The sequence below is a fragment of the Marmota monax genome, unplaced genomic scaffold (genome assembly GCF_021218885.2).
Source record: "Marmota monax isolate L192 unplaced genomic scaffold, Marmota_monax_Labrador192_F-V1.1 WCK01_AAM20220418_F8-fsc00001, whole genome shotgun sequence".
Taxonomy (NCBI): Eukaryota; Metazoa; Chordata; class Mammalia; order Rodentia; family Sciuridae; genus Marmota; species Marmota monax.
In genome coordinates, this window is record NW_026693777.1 from 37948763 (window position 1) to 37963421 (window position 14659).

A 14659-nucleotide genomic window follows, 5' to 3' on the forward strand; every position below is an offset into this window, starting at 1 on the left:
CTTTAACTCACACAATTTATTCATCCCACGGTGCATTTATACATCTATTTTCACTGTCTTTCAGTCTTCAAGCAGGTGAAAAGATGAGAAGTTAAGGCAAGACTATCTTAAGTAAAAAAGTAATCTTCCCATATATCCAGAAGAATATTTATTCCAGAGTTTCTTTTGCCCTGATTAATTACAAATTTAAAACAACTTTGGAGTGTGAAAGAAGAAAGCTCAGGATAGAGGAGAGAATGTAGAGGTATATGTCTTGTGTCTGTTACTAATATTAGGGCTGAATTGGGATCAGAAGACCAAAATTCTAGGTAAGGTTCTATGAGTCTGTTAGTTTGGTAAAGTCAAACTTTTTGCAATTCAAAAGTAAAATGTGGGGATTTAACTAGATGGCTTTGAAGGCTCTTTCTAGATAAAATGTTCAGTGGCCTTGTTGCTGCCACTGACAGCAACATCATGAAGGATTTTGACACTCATGAAATATTTAGATCAAAGTCATCACACTTTTGGAAGAAGGCTAATCATAGTAGATATCATTAATGTGATTCAAGTATGAACATATGCCTGGTCAGGAAAAATATCGATGATTTATAAAAGAATCTGTCATATAACTCTATAAAACTAGAAGCAGTTGTCTAATATACATACAATTTAGGTGCTAAATGAGTCTTATGAATATTTCTGGGTCCTTGCTTACATTGAGATAAGGAAGGAAAATTTTCTGAAGGAAAGTAGAAACTTAATTCAAAACCTTATTAGCTTCTATATTTACAAAGGAGAGAAAGTTTCATATGATGCAAGGAAAGGTTGTTTTCATTTTCTAAGGAGGCTTATTTCCATTTGGCTTATACTTCCATGAACAGCTTTCTCAAAGTAGCCAAATCAACACGTTAACTTTTTATGGGATAAAGCATTTTTAAGTGTCTTAAGGCAGATGCTCCTACAATAAAATCATGTAGAATGCTATCTATAAGATGTTGTAAGTACAGATGAAGGTTAAATGGTAAGATTCAGGGCATATTTAAATATTGAGTCTAAGAGAAAAGTTTTATTAGCAGGTTAAAACATGCTGCTGAACATTTATTTCTTCATTTATTAATTCAAATAGTATTTATTGAGCATTTCATTGCCAAGCACTTTTGTGATTTTGTTTTTCCAAAAACTCTTACTGGACATGACATATATTCAGTAGAGAATTTGGAGTTTCAGTTAGTCCCCATTTCCTGCTTCCTTTCCCCATTGGTATCTCCCTTTCCAATAGTATTTTTCTTCAAAGCTCTGCCTGCCTTTTTGTGAGCAATAGGATTAGTGCCAGACTGCAATAAGCAATTTGTTCATCCTTGGAGAGCACATTTGCACTACCCCATGATACAGGCATTTAAATGATTTTATTCGTTCACCTGTGTTGAACATTAAGGGGGTAAATTTTCAGTCCAGGGATTCGGCTTTAAAACTCCAATTGATGTTAATGAGAGTTGGTAATGAGCCCCTTCTTCTTAATTAGTGGCACCATACCTGTGACTGTAGGAGGTAAGGCTCAGACCTGGGGAGCTTAACGAGGTGATAACAAGGAGAAAATGTTTAAGCCTGGATTTTGGCCTGGTCCATACTTTACTATGCAAACATACTTTAAGAGCTGATGCTTTACAGTGAATTTATTACCTTGCTTTTATGGCTATGTAGACCTTCCCTAAGAACAATTTGTCTTTTCTATAAAAATTCTCTTGCTCCATAGAAAAAGAGTGAGGCAGAAGAATGTAAATCAAAAGAGTAAGAATATGATCTGATTTTTCTCTCCTTGTTCACGTACAGCAATTTTTACATTGAAACAAACTATCTCTTGCCGATTCTGCTTGCCTCAACTTAGGAATTTCTGTTTATAAACCTCATTCCACATCAATTGGCAAAATTCCTTTCTTTAGGAAAATTGAGCCTTTAAGTATTGTTCATAATATTAAGGGGTGATTTAAGGAAATAAGAGTCTGCCTTTTATAGCATCTTTCCTTGAATATTATATGATCATTATGGTATGTTGGTAAAAACACGTTTTGATCTTGCATATTCTATCTACTTGAGCTGCTTCTTATTGCCACAGTACATGACCTAATCTAGCAAGAATGAAATGATCACAGAATAATAAAATTTTCACTGTACCTAGCAAAGGACATAAAAGTTGATTATTGATTTTGTTTGAATGATGTGCTGTAATTTCATATGCCAACAGAATGGAGCACAAATCCTGGCCTGCCAGCTTTCATTACTGAAACTCACTTTCTTGCCACCAAGTAAGTCCTACCAACTCACAACATAAATCTGGATTTAAAAAATGTTTTTTGTTGTTGTACATAGATAGAATATTATTATTTTATTTATTTTATGTAGTGCTGCTGAGTATTAAACCCAGTGCCTCACACTTGCTAGGCAAGTGCTCTGCCACTGAGCCATAGCCCCAGCCCTGGAAGAGTATACTCTCTCTCTCTCTCTTTTTTTTTCCCTTTTTTTTTTTTGTGGTGCTGGGGATTTAACCCATAGCCTTGGGCATACAAGGCAAACACTCCACCAACTGAGCTAAATCCCCAGCCCTGGATTTCTTAACTTACTGAAAATGTATCTCTTTAGCCTCAAGCAATTAATAGAAACTTTAGAACTATAGAAGATCTGCTTCAGTTGGGAGGAGGAAGAGAACTACCTCAGTTGGAGACTTTACTATTTCTCTGTGCAGTGATTTCTGTGCCCAAAGATAAAGTAACATGCTTTCTCAATCTTTACTGTATCTCTTTACCCCCTTGAACATTGTTTTTGGTTCTTTCAACTAGTTTAAAATTCATTTTAAATTTCATTATGCTAGTTTAAAAAATAATGATGATAAAAGTAAACAAAAAATCCTGTGCATCAAAATAAGAATTGGGGAAAAGGTCAAAGCAGCCAAGTCCGGCTGTTAAAAACACAGTTTTTAACATAGAGCCAAGTCTAAATTCCTGATTATTAACTGTCTACCAATTAAATCTTACTGATTCTAAAGAGAAAATGTGTGAATGACAGTACAATATCAATGGTGAATAGTGCAAAAGGCATAACTTATGTCAATTTGCCAGTAACACAACCCTTAGGTACAGAAATACATATATGAGAAGTTCATGGGTAACTAAACTTCTTGTATATGCTACACAAGTCACAAGCTATTACTGACTGGGTGGCAAGAGTTTTCTTAAATACATTATATATACCAATGATATTAGAAGTTTACCCATTCTAGAGGAGCTGTGGATTTCATTCCCAGTAATGATTACATGATTTAAAGGGCAAGTAATGCTTGAAGTCTCAAGCAAGTTTTTCTTTCTTGCTCTAATAAAATTCCTGATAAAAATGTGTCTAAAATGTTAGAATTGACAATGAATACAGATAGAGAACTTACAGGACTAGAGAAAACTGAATTATATTACATAAGTCCAGACTTTGGAGTATTTTAAAATTTCTTGCAGAGGAAGTGATCTATCTGAACACAAAGGTTAATATAGTGGCTGAACACATTAGGAATATATTTCTTTTGTTGAACAACAGGATGGTCTACATATTTACAAGGAGTTCAGCCCCCTACTTGATTTTCACAAAAGCATTGCTGGGAGCCATTAGCCAAGTAGGTATGACAATTTCCTTGCCAGCGTACCCCATGTTGCAGTGACATTGAATGTACGTGACCTTGCTCAAGGACCAAGGCAGATTAGGGTGTTCCCGGTTTTAAGATAATCGTGTTTAGGGCGTTCCCAGTTTAGGTTCCAGGTTTAAGGTTTAAGATTATTCCTGCTGGGAATAGGGCGTATCCTGCTGCCTGAGTTCCCCTTGAGTTCTCACGGGATTCAGACAGTATTTTTTTGAGAGATAGAAGCCCAGTGGAGGTGGATTTGGGAAGAGAACGTGGATTTCCCAGAACGTGTTTGTAGACGGCTGGTGTGAGTTCGGGAATAAAGAGTTGCTGTTTGAATCTACAAGCTGTGTGGTGGCTCGTGATTGTGTGCCCAGCCAGACTGCGGCATTTGTGCCCAGCCAGACTGCGGCAAAGCATCATCTTAAAAAACTTATTTACCTTAGTAGATGAAATTTTATCACCTGAAGGAATCCTATTATTGAGAATTGGGAAAGATATAATTATCTTGAGTATTTAAATAAAAATAGGTTTGGGAAGAGGGGAACTATTTTATAGTCACATTTCATTGTCAAAGCATAGATCTTTTTTCTTAAAATAAAAAGAACTCTTAGAGATACTTAAGGAGATATATAGCATAGACCTACATTCCTGGGGACAACACTGACAAGGATAAGTTATATTATGTAAAATTCTTTATAATGGAATAAATTATTATTAAAAATTTTAAGGTCTTCCATAGTTTTATGTTGGTTATTTTCTATTTCTTGTTTCTTCACATGTGAGATTTATATTCTTAGTATTGCTTAAATAGAGTATATAGCAGAAGGTAATATGTTGCTCCCATTGAGAGTTAAAGAAGATCCTTCAAAACAGCATATTAGTTCTGAATTTGGAGCTGATAATGTCTTTTCTGTTGTCATTTAAGATTGTGAAATGTGTTAGAGAAGGGAAAACTGGCAGAACATAAAAGTAAATTTAAATACTTATAAGCACAGCATGAGGTAACAGGAAGAGCAGTCAACCAACCTCTGATAAAATTGTATAAGATATAACCTAATGACTTAACATCTCCAGAAACTAGAGCTTCCTGTGTCTTCAAAGAGAAGGCCATGCCAATAAGGAATTCCATAACAGGAAAGAGAGGCTTATTACTAAAATAGATGACTTTAAATTGTCCCTGCCACAATGTGAAGAGCTGTACATACCAGAAAAACTGGCACTTCATAAACATCAATGAAGAGTTTGGGTTGATTTTTCCATTAATGTTCATGTAACATGGCAGATCAAATATATGTTGCAGGCCAATAAAATCTCAAGGTTTTGAAGGTACAAGAAGCACATTATGCAAAAGGTCTTGTATGATATTTTATAATAATATTGCCTAATATTTTGATTTTTATTTTCAGAATGAAATCATACTAATGGTTTCTCAAATATGATATACCCAAACCATTCATTAAGCACCTACTATGTGTCAATTATGGAAGGAACTGGAAATATAAAGACCAATAAGATCCAAGAAACTCAAATGGGGAAATGAGAAAGAGAGGGGAGGAAAAAATGTGAAATAATAAATGTAATCAAAACATTGAAAGATCTTTAGCTGAGTGTTGGGGTTCAGAGAATAATACCCTAGAGCATGGCACTTTGATATACTTGAAATTGTACCAAAGTATGGCTGATAGCTCGGAAGTAAAAGATCTTGGAAGGAGGTAACTGCAGGGAGAGCATTCCTCTGAAGTCCCCTTCTTGACCGCCATAGTGGATCCTGAAGAAGGTGTTCATTTGTGAATCCCTTCCCCAGATATCTCTTCAACCCAGGAAGGGGAGATTTATTCATCCTGGATGAAGGAAGACTGGCATTGACACCTTGTCCAAAGCCTGGACAGACTTTGTCAAAAGTCGTCATCTCTTTTTTCAGGCCCATTCTTCTTCTCTAAAGATCATTTGCTCTTTCTTAAAATTATTTACATCCCCCTTCCCTTTCACCTGTGAAAAGGATATATAAACTTTTAAATCTCATTGGGTTACTGGGTACTCACTTTCCTGTGAGGACAGAGAGAATGTTCCTTTTGCCTCTGCATGAGCCATGTGTAACGTTTATAAGTATGTACATAAGGAAACATTTTTTCACTATAATTTTTAACTCTGTATATGACATTTTACATTTAATTTTAAAAAGTATACTCTCATATACTTCCAGTAAGTTACTTATTGAGTCAGTCACTTTTGATTTGTATATCAGTAGTTCTCATAAGTTGTGCTAAGTAATCCACACATATCAATTAGTGTCCCTTGAGAAGAAGTATTGTTATTAAACTTCTAGCAGGCTACAGTCACATGGAACCTTTTCTGTTTGAAAAACTCAGTATCTTCATTTATAAAACCAAGTTGAATCACCATTTATACAACCTCCCAAACTTGACATGCCAGCCTTATCCTTGCTTACTCCATTTTTTCTATTTCCCTTCCTCCTATTAATTGGTCATGGATTCTTGTCAGTCCTACTTCAGAAATGTCTCTTTAATCTGTGTACCCTCTTCATTCTCACTACCCATCTTAGCCCATACTCCTACCATGTTTTCCTGCCTCACTTTCTCTTTCATTCCTCCAGCCCCTGCTGTCAAGTTTTCTTTCTAAAATAACGAAATTGTACATGTTTTTCTTATGCATTATTTACTTTCTTTGTTCTCTCCAGTATAAACTTCAAACTTTTGAGCACAAACACTAGGTCTTTACTTTGGCTCCAATCTGGCTTGCCAGTGTGCTGCATCCCCTTGCCACATCCATAATACTATACATACTCTCATTCACCAGAGAAATTAAAATCATTTTCTTCAGAATTTCCCTACTTGTTTACCAAGCAATTTCCCAAATATCCAGAAGCTTGGTTAATTCCCAATTTAGGAATCGAGGTCTTCTGGAATTGACAACACACTTTCGTTCTGAGAACTCCCATAGTCCTTGTCTTTGAAGTCTCTGTCTATGAATCTGTCCTTATCACTTTGCTGTGTAATTTATCAGCTTACATGTCTGCTTCACCTCATTTAAGCCTTACCCTATTAACTCAGAAATCTCAATTCCAATCTAAGACCTTTTACTGTATATAGTATACTACACAGAAACACCCGTTAAACCCAGATAATAAAACTATGGCGTTGGTCTCACAGAAGAATAACGATATGACAATATTACTGTTAATAAATAAATAATACCAATAGAAAACACATATAATACAATGTGATAGACACTAAGTGTTTTACATATATTAGCTCATTTAATACCCATGCCAATAGGTACTATATTACCTACACTTATAGATCAAAAAATGGAAGTGCAGTGAAATTAAATCTTTTGCCTAAAGATGGTCTAGCAATCTCTAAATTTCCATAAAAGATGTTAGTTGGTTTAAAAAGAAATATATATATATATATATATATATATATATATATATATATATATAACATTCTTGTGTTAAATCCTTTGTAACTCTTGGGTTAAATAGAGCTAAATAAGTGGGGGGGTTTGTTTGCTTATTATTTTTTTTTAATTAAACAACTTTTTGGATCTGTTACTCTATCAACAATCACTGTGATGATATGATCTCAACTAAAGGTATATATGCCCTCATTCTCAGGCTACAGAACCTTTTGGTGGCCAAGCATCTTGTGGAATTCGTGATCTGTCAAACACACTTAGAGAAACACTGATGGAGGTTTACGTAAGTAAAACCTGTTACCAGCTAAGGCTTGTGTTGCTCCTTTTCCTTGCCTCCCCCTATGTGGAGATAGGTCATAACTTCTGTGGCCCTGCTCAAGGCTCATGGTAAATAAATGAACTGTATAGGACAAAAATCAATTTATTTTTTCTCTAAATTTTTAGATTCTTTAGTTATAAATTAAGAAATACACATTCTTTACAATGTTTTATTTACTGGTATCTAGTTTGTTCTTAAACTATATTATTAATGTTTTTATACTCTGATACTGGAAAACTTCAGCAATTTTCTATATCCAGTTGAGAAACATAGAATGAGCTTCGAATGAGCTTCTGTGTGTTTCTAAAGGGAGCAAGCAGGGTGTGTACAGTTAGGAATACAGATACCTGGGTTTATAACAGTCATGTGAGAGGTCTTACTATTTGCCTCAGTTTCCTAATGAATATATGAAGGATATTTGAATAGCAGTCTCTCAAGTATCATCTAATTCTAAAATCCAAATATACACAAATTACCCATCTATATTCATTGAAGCACAGGACAAAAAAATATTAACTAAAAATCTAAACTACATTGGTGGGATTTTCCTTCCCATTATTATGAAGAAACTTGTGCGAATGAAATTAAATATAAATAGTAGATTGTGGAAAGCATCATCAAACTACGTGAAGAACGGGGGGAAAGGAATAAAATTTTTACTGCCTCCTTGCTATAGACAATTTTTTGAGGCTGGAGAAATGGCAGATTCTTATAGTCTGGTGTACAGGAACTATATGAATAAAACATGGTTGTGCAAATGAACTCACAACCTTATTCCAAAGCACCATTCGGGAATAATACATTTAATGTCTCATCAACTTCCCCAGAAAAGTGAGAGTAAACCTGTGCACACAGACAAAACAACCATAACAGAAACCAAGGTAGAAATAAATCTGCTATGGGGAACAGATTTGATCGACATTTGAAGGTTTTCAAAACTCTAAGTAATATGCTAGTCACTTAAAAATATTCCCACATTTCTGCTTTCTCCAATCATTCTATGCCTTAAGATTCATCTGTCAATTTTGACGCATCTTTTTAAGTCCCCCTCCAAGCCTAAAAATCCAGACCACAGAAGAGCCCTCTTTGCTTTGAAACGATCTCATCAATCCATAGATCATTTACCTGCAAGGATTATTTGGTGAAGTTAAAGCGGCACATCAACCAGCAGCATCTGAGGGCTGAGGCGGCGGAACGTCAACAACAAATTGTCATTGGCATTCCACTTATGAACCTTCAAACGGCATCAGATCTTTTCCATGGGAAACCAGATCAGGTCAGACTAGAGCTGAATATTTCTTAACAAGCTAACCATCAAAAGAATTTACGTTTTGAATAAAAAGGCTATCATTTGTTGATTTGAATATCAAAGGGATCCACTGCAAACTCCCAGTCTAGAAAAACCTCCCTAAGCTACACTAGACAGGTGTTTAATAATCTATTATTAAGGCACTATTTTAGGTTACTCGGAATTATAAAAAATAGCTGTAACTGTGAAGCTGCAAATGGGACTGCACAAAGAAACGAATGCTATTAACATACTATTAACAATTCAAAAGAATGAGTTGACATACCAATCAAACTTGTTAATTGACTGTCAATGGCCTGTCCCTGAATATACAACATGACTGCATTATAGATTTCAAATGCTGACAGGAAGACAGTTCCATTTGCATTAACTTCATAAACTGATCAACAACCAAACTGCCACATACATTTATAATGGGAAGCTGAATCATTTCAATATTCATGGAGCTCTGTAATTGTAAATTAGGTACTGGCAAACAATACAATACTGTACATACTCTAAAATATCCTAAATTTCATTGACCTACTTTCATTCTGATTTTAAAAACAGAAAAAAAGTTTCATCTTGAAGTGATCATTACTTTAATTTATGGCTTGTGCCTTAAGCAGAATTTGTTTGCAACCCAATTTGCAACTATGGTTTACAGTTGCACGTTAGCAGCGTTGCTGGTTTGGAAAATATGATGTAAAAAAAGTGGTGCAAAACTGATTTTGACTTTCTTGAGGTTTTTGAAAACAGAGAAACACAAAACAAGATAGTATCATATTTCTTCAGTAGACAGTTGAAGATTCATTTTGACAAGATATTTAACAAAGAATCATTAACATAATGAAAACAAGGTTATATATTAGTCCTGCACTGGAGCTTTCTTAAGTCTCCTCAAATAGACCTGCTATTTTGAAACCAGACTTTAAAATCTTTAATCATCCATCAGTTTGGGGATCAATAGAGTAAAAGAGAAGACAAATGAGGGCTAAAGACTATTCCTAACCAAAGGCTTCATGATAAATGGTCTGAAATTCAGTAGTGATCAGCATAGAGCTATTCCTTTCAAATACTTCTATGACCTCTCCAAGAATTTACACAGATTTTAAAAAGCTGTTTCCCCAGAGGTAAATGTCATATTAGTTTCCAATATTTGTCTCTGATCATAGACATAACACCCCCTGCCTCTGCCCTAGACACTAGAAGTTGCTCAAACTTTAAGGAGCAATCTTGGAAAATTCAAACGTGTCCTCAGGACTTTGGTTGTGTGAGTTTACTCTCAGTATCTTTAGTAAATAAAGGTTGCATTAAATTTTTTTGTTGACTTTGCAAATAACTTCTTCTAAATAATTGATCAAATGTGTTTACTGGGGGATGGGAAGGTTACACCTAAATAACTTTAATGTTTTCCTTAGAAGATTACTCATTCTATCAATTAGAATTTTTTTCTTTTGTCTGACTAAGCAGTAATATGTACCCCATAAAGGTAAGTAGCACACATTTTATACACATATCTAAACTTGCTTATATGCATAAATATATAAATTGTATAATGTAAATAAAATATAGACATTCTTTAATATCCATGGGAGATCATTTCCAGGAAACTTGTAGATACCAAAATTCACTGATGTTCATATTCCTTATGCAAAATGCTATGGTGTTTATGTGTACATCCTTGTGTACTTTAAATCATCTCCAGATTACTTATAAAACCTAAGAAAGTAAATGCTATGTAAATAATTGTCATACTGTATTGTTTAGAGAATAATGACAAGAATAATAACTCTGTACATGTTCAGTACAAATTTTTTCCCAAATATTTTCTATCCGGTTGACTGAATGGATATGGAACCCACAGATATGGAGGGCTGACTATATATGTTATATATTCATATACAAAACCATATCCACATAACATGTATCTCTTTATAAACTTTTAATTTTTTAGAATATTTTTTAGATTTTTTAGAAATATTGCAATGATAGTAGAGAGTTCCTGTATTACCCAAATCCAATTTCCGGTCTTATTAACATCTTATATTACTCTGATACGTTTTCTACAATTAATGAACCAATATTGATATACACTATTATTAGTTGAAATACACACAAATATCTTATAGTCTTAGCTTTACTTCAGTTTCTTTTTCTGTTTCAAGATCCTATTTAGTTAGTGTGTTACGTTTAGTGCATTTGGTTACATTTGGTTTCTTAGGCTCTTTTGATCATGATATTTTCTCAGACTTCCCTGATTCTTCATGACCCTAAGAATTTTGAGTATACTGGTCAAGAGTTTTATAGATTGGTCTTTGATTTGGATTTTCTGATGCTTTTCTCATGATTAAATCATGGTTATGCATTTTTGGGAAGAAGACTGCAGAGATAAAGTGCCAGTCTCCTAAGTGGTACATTTTTATCTTTGAAGGTTTTCAAGATACCCTGTGTACTTAAAGAATAATATTTTGTCTGTTTAGAAATAAAAGGCAATTTATTTTAATCATCAGCAATAATCTATGAAAAAGGCTAGCTACATGGACATAACAAAAAGTGCTCCATTACTGGTTAGTATGTAGCAGATGTCAAGAATGTCACTCTAGAATTTGGCCACATCTGCACATACCTACAAGACTAGTAGGCTGGGTCTTCCAGGGTCTCATTTACAAAAGAAGGAATCAGGAGGCTGGAGATAAGGGTGGAAGAACATAACTCTGACCGAAGGGGAAATAGAAAAGCGTCAATGAGCAAGTGTATTTATGTATATATGTGGAGGTAGTTGTTTTTGTGTTTGGAATAATGGGGGATGTGGTGGTTTTGACTATATCATTCCTGAAATTTAGGACAAAAATAGGCAAAAAAAAAAAGCATGAAGAAAAAAAAAGAAGAGTTTGTTAGTAGACATTAGAGGCACTGGTGCCGGCTATTTCATGATGGAATGGCAGTGATTTGATAGTGACAGGGAAGTGCCAGAAACTTGGAATAAGATTGGGTTTATTAGCATAAAATTTAATGTCCTTCATACTGGGCACTATATAGCAGAGCAAACCTAGAGAGGAGAAACATAGTAGAAGCTCCATAAATGGGAAAATGTGTGTGTGTGTGTGTGTGTGTGCGTGCGTGTGTGTGTGTGTGCGTGCGTGTGTGTGTGTGTGTGTGTGAGAGAGAGAGAGAGAGAGAGAGAGAGAGAGAGAGTTTTGTGTGTGCGTTTATGTAATCTATTTCTTAGGAACATGTAACATCTTTGTGAAAAGTTTATGGGGTAGATTTTTCTCAGGGAGAGTAAATGGTCTAATCAGAGAAATACCAGATCAGGCAATTGTTTGCCTATGGGTCCAAAAAACAGCCAAAATGCCTTGGGAGAGGTCACTTACATTCTTGAAGTTTCCTTATCATGAAACGGAATCTAATTTATTTCAAAAGGTTGTTGACCCACTTCGTAGAGATGGGAGTGATTCAGAAAATACAAGTTAGAACTGTCCACAATTCAGATTTAAGAATACAAGGGACCTTATAGGAAATGGACCCTCAGAGAACTGTCTCCTGAGTACCGGACTAAAGTGTTTTTTGGGGATTGAATGAAGTTATAAGAACAACAGTAGTTTCCCAGGAATCTCCATTCTAGCATTCAGTCAACACAACAGTTATTTTCTTGATCTCAGCTTTTTTGTGTGAATGCTGTCTTACTTCACTTATAATTACAATGCACAGTAGTAATTCACCTGGAAAGCTTTAGCTATTGATTTGTGATACTTCTAAACAATTTGAAGGCTATCTTTAGAATAAAATGCAAGCAATAAAGGGAACTCTACCAACTGGTTACTTATTCCACTCTTCGATAGAGCTTTTTTTACCTGTTAGGTTCTGGTTTCTCATGGATTTTAGCTCTCATTGTTCTTTGTATTTTATAACATCTTCTATGCTTTGTTTTCATCTTGGGAGCCTAGTACTGGTCCAACTCATGTCTTTTGGGGAAAGGTAGTAGACATCTTGTCTTTTAGTTTGTGCCAAGTCCCTTGGTAAGTCATTGGATTATTAATGGATTGATTATCCTTGAACCTTTCTTGGACAAAAGATGGGGATGGGGATCATTTACCTGCACAAAGAGCAGCCTAGAACTGTTTTCCTTACAAGAATGACAGGATTGTTTTTTCTAGACGGGAAAGATGAACATGAAAGCTTTCAGAATAGTCAGAAGTAATACAAGACATGAAAAGAGAACATTTTGTGACATTAGTTGACTCTAAAAATTCTAAACCAATACTCTGTTATATGCGCCTCACAATTCATAGAATTTTAGAGTAGGAAAGGGAGTAAAAGTAATCTGGTCTAAATCATGTCTAAGTCTGAGTTAAGTACAATCATGTACAGTATAATGATGATTCAGTCAACAATGGTCAAAATGTATAAAGATGATAAATAACATATAATGGAGCAGAAAAATCCCTGTGGCCTACTGATGTCATACCTGTCCTAATGTTTTAGCACACATATTATTCACATCTTTGTGGTGATGCTGGTATAAACAAACCTACTGTGCTGTGGTCATATGGAATATAGTACATATAATTATGTATAGTACATAAAACTTGATAAATGATAGGAACTATGTTACTGGCTTAGGTACTTAATACAATGTTGTTATAATTGTTTAATTTAGTTAATTAAATTAATTATTTTTTTCTTTGATACTGGGAATTTAACTCAGGACACTTTACCAATGAGCTACATCTCTAGTCCTTTTTATTTTGAGACAGGATTTTGCTAAATTGCTAAAGCTGGCCTCAAATTTGTGATCCTCCTGTCTTCTCCTCTTGAATAGCTGAGATAATAGATAGGCACCTTTCATTTTTTAAAAAAATTAGTTTAGTATATACTCCTATTTATAAAAAGTTTTACTGCACAATAGTATGCTGTTTCTTCACAACAAAGGAAATAATCAAGAACGTGAAGAGAGAGCTTATAGAATGGGAGAAAATCTTTGCCCCCTGCACCTCAGATAGAACATTAATCTCCAGGATATATAAAGAACTCAAAACTTAACACCAAATAGAACAAATAACCCAATCAATAAATGGGCTAAGGAATTGAACAAGCACTTTACAAAAGAAGAAATACAAATGATCAATAAATGTATGAAAAAAATGTTTAATATTTCTAGCAATTAAAAATGCAAATTAAAATCACACTGAGATTCCATCTCACTCCAATTGGGATGGCAATTATCAAGAATACAAGTAATAGTAAATATTGATGAAGATGTAGGGAAAAAGGAACACTCATACATTGCTGGTAGGATAGTTCCAAGTCTCTTGCTAATTGGTGCAACCACTCTAAAAACAGTATGGAAATTCCTCAGAAAACTTGGAATGGAACCACCATTTGACCCAGTTATCCAACTCCTCAGCATATATGCAAAGGACTTAAAATCAACATACTACAGTGACATAGTCACGTCAATATTTATAGCAGCACAATTCACAATGGAACCAACCTAGGTGTACTTCAACAGATGAATGGATGAAGACATTGTGGTATATATACACAATGGAATATTTCTTAGCCATAAAGCAGAATGAAATTATGGCATTTTCTGGTACATGGATGGAGAGACTACCACGTTAAGTGAAATAAGTAAATCCCCCAAATCCAAAGGCCAAATGTTCTTTCTGATATGCAGATACTAACACACAATAAGTGAGGGGGGGTAATAGAAGTTCATTGGATTAGACAAAGGGTAATGAAGAGAAGGGAGAGGGGGATGGAAATAGGAAAGACAGTAGAATGAATCAGACATAATTTTCATGTGCTCATATATGAATACATGATCAGTGTAAGTCCACATCATGTTCAACCACAAGAATGGGACCCTAATTAGAATAAGTTATACTGCATGTATGTATATGTCAAAATGAATTCTACTGTCATGTATGTCTAAAAAGAACAGATAAAAAAATTTAAAAAGAGT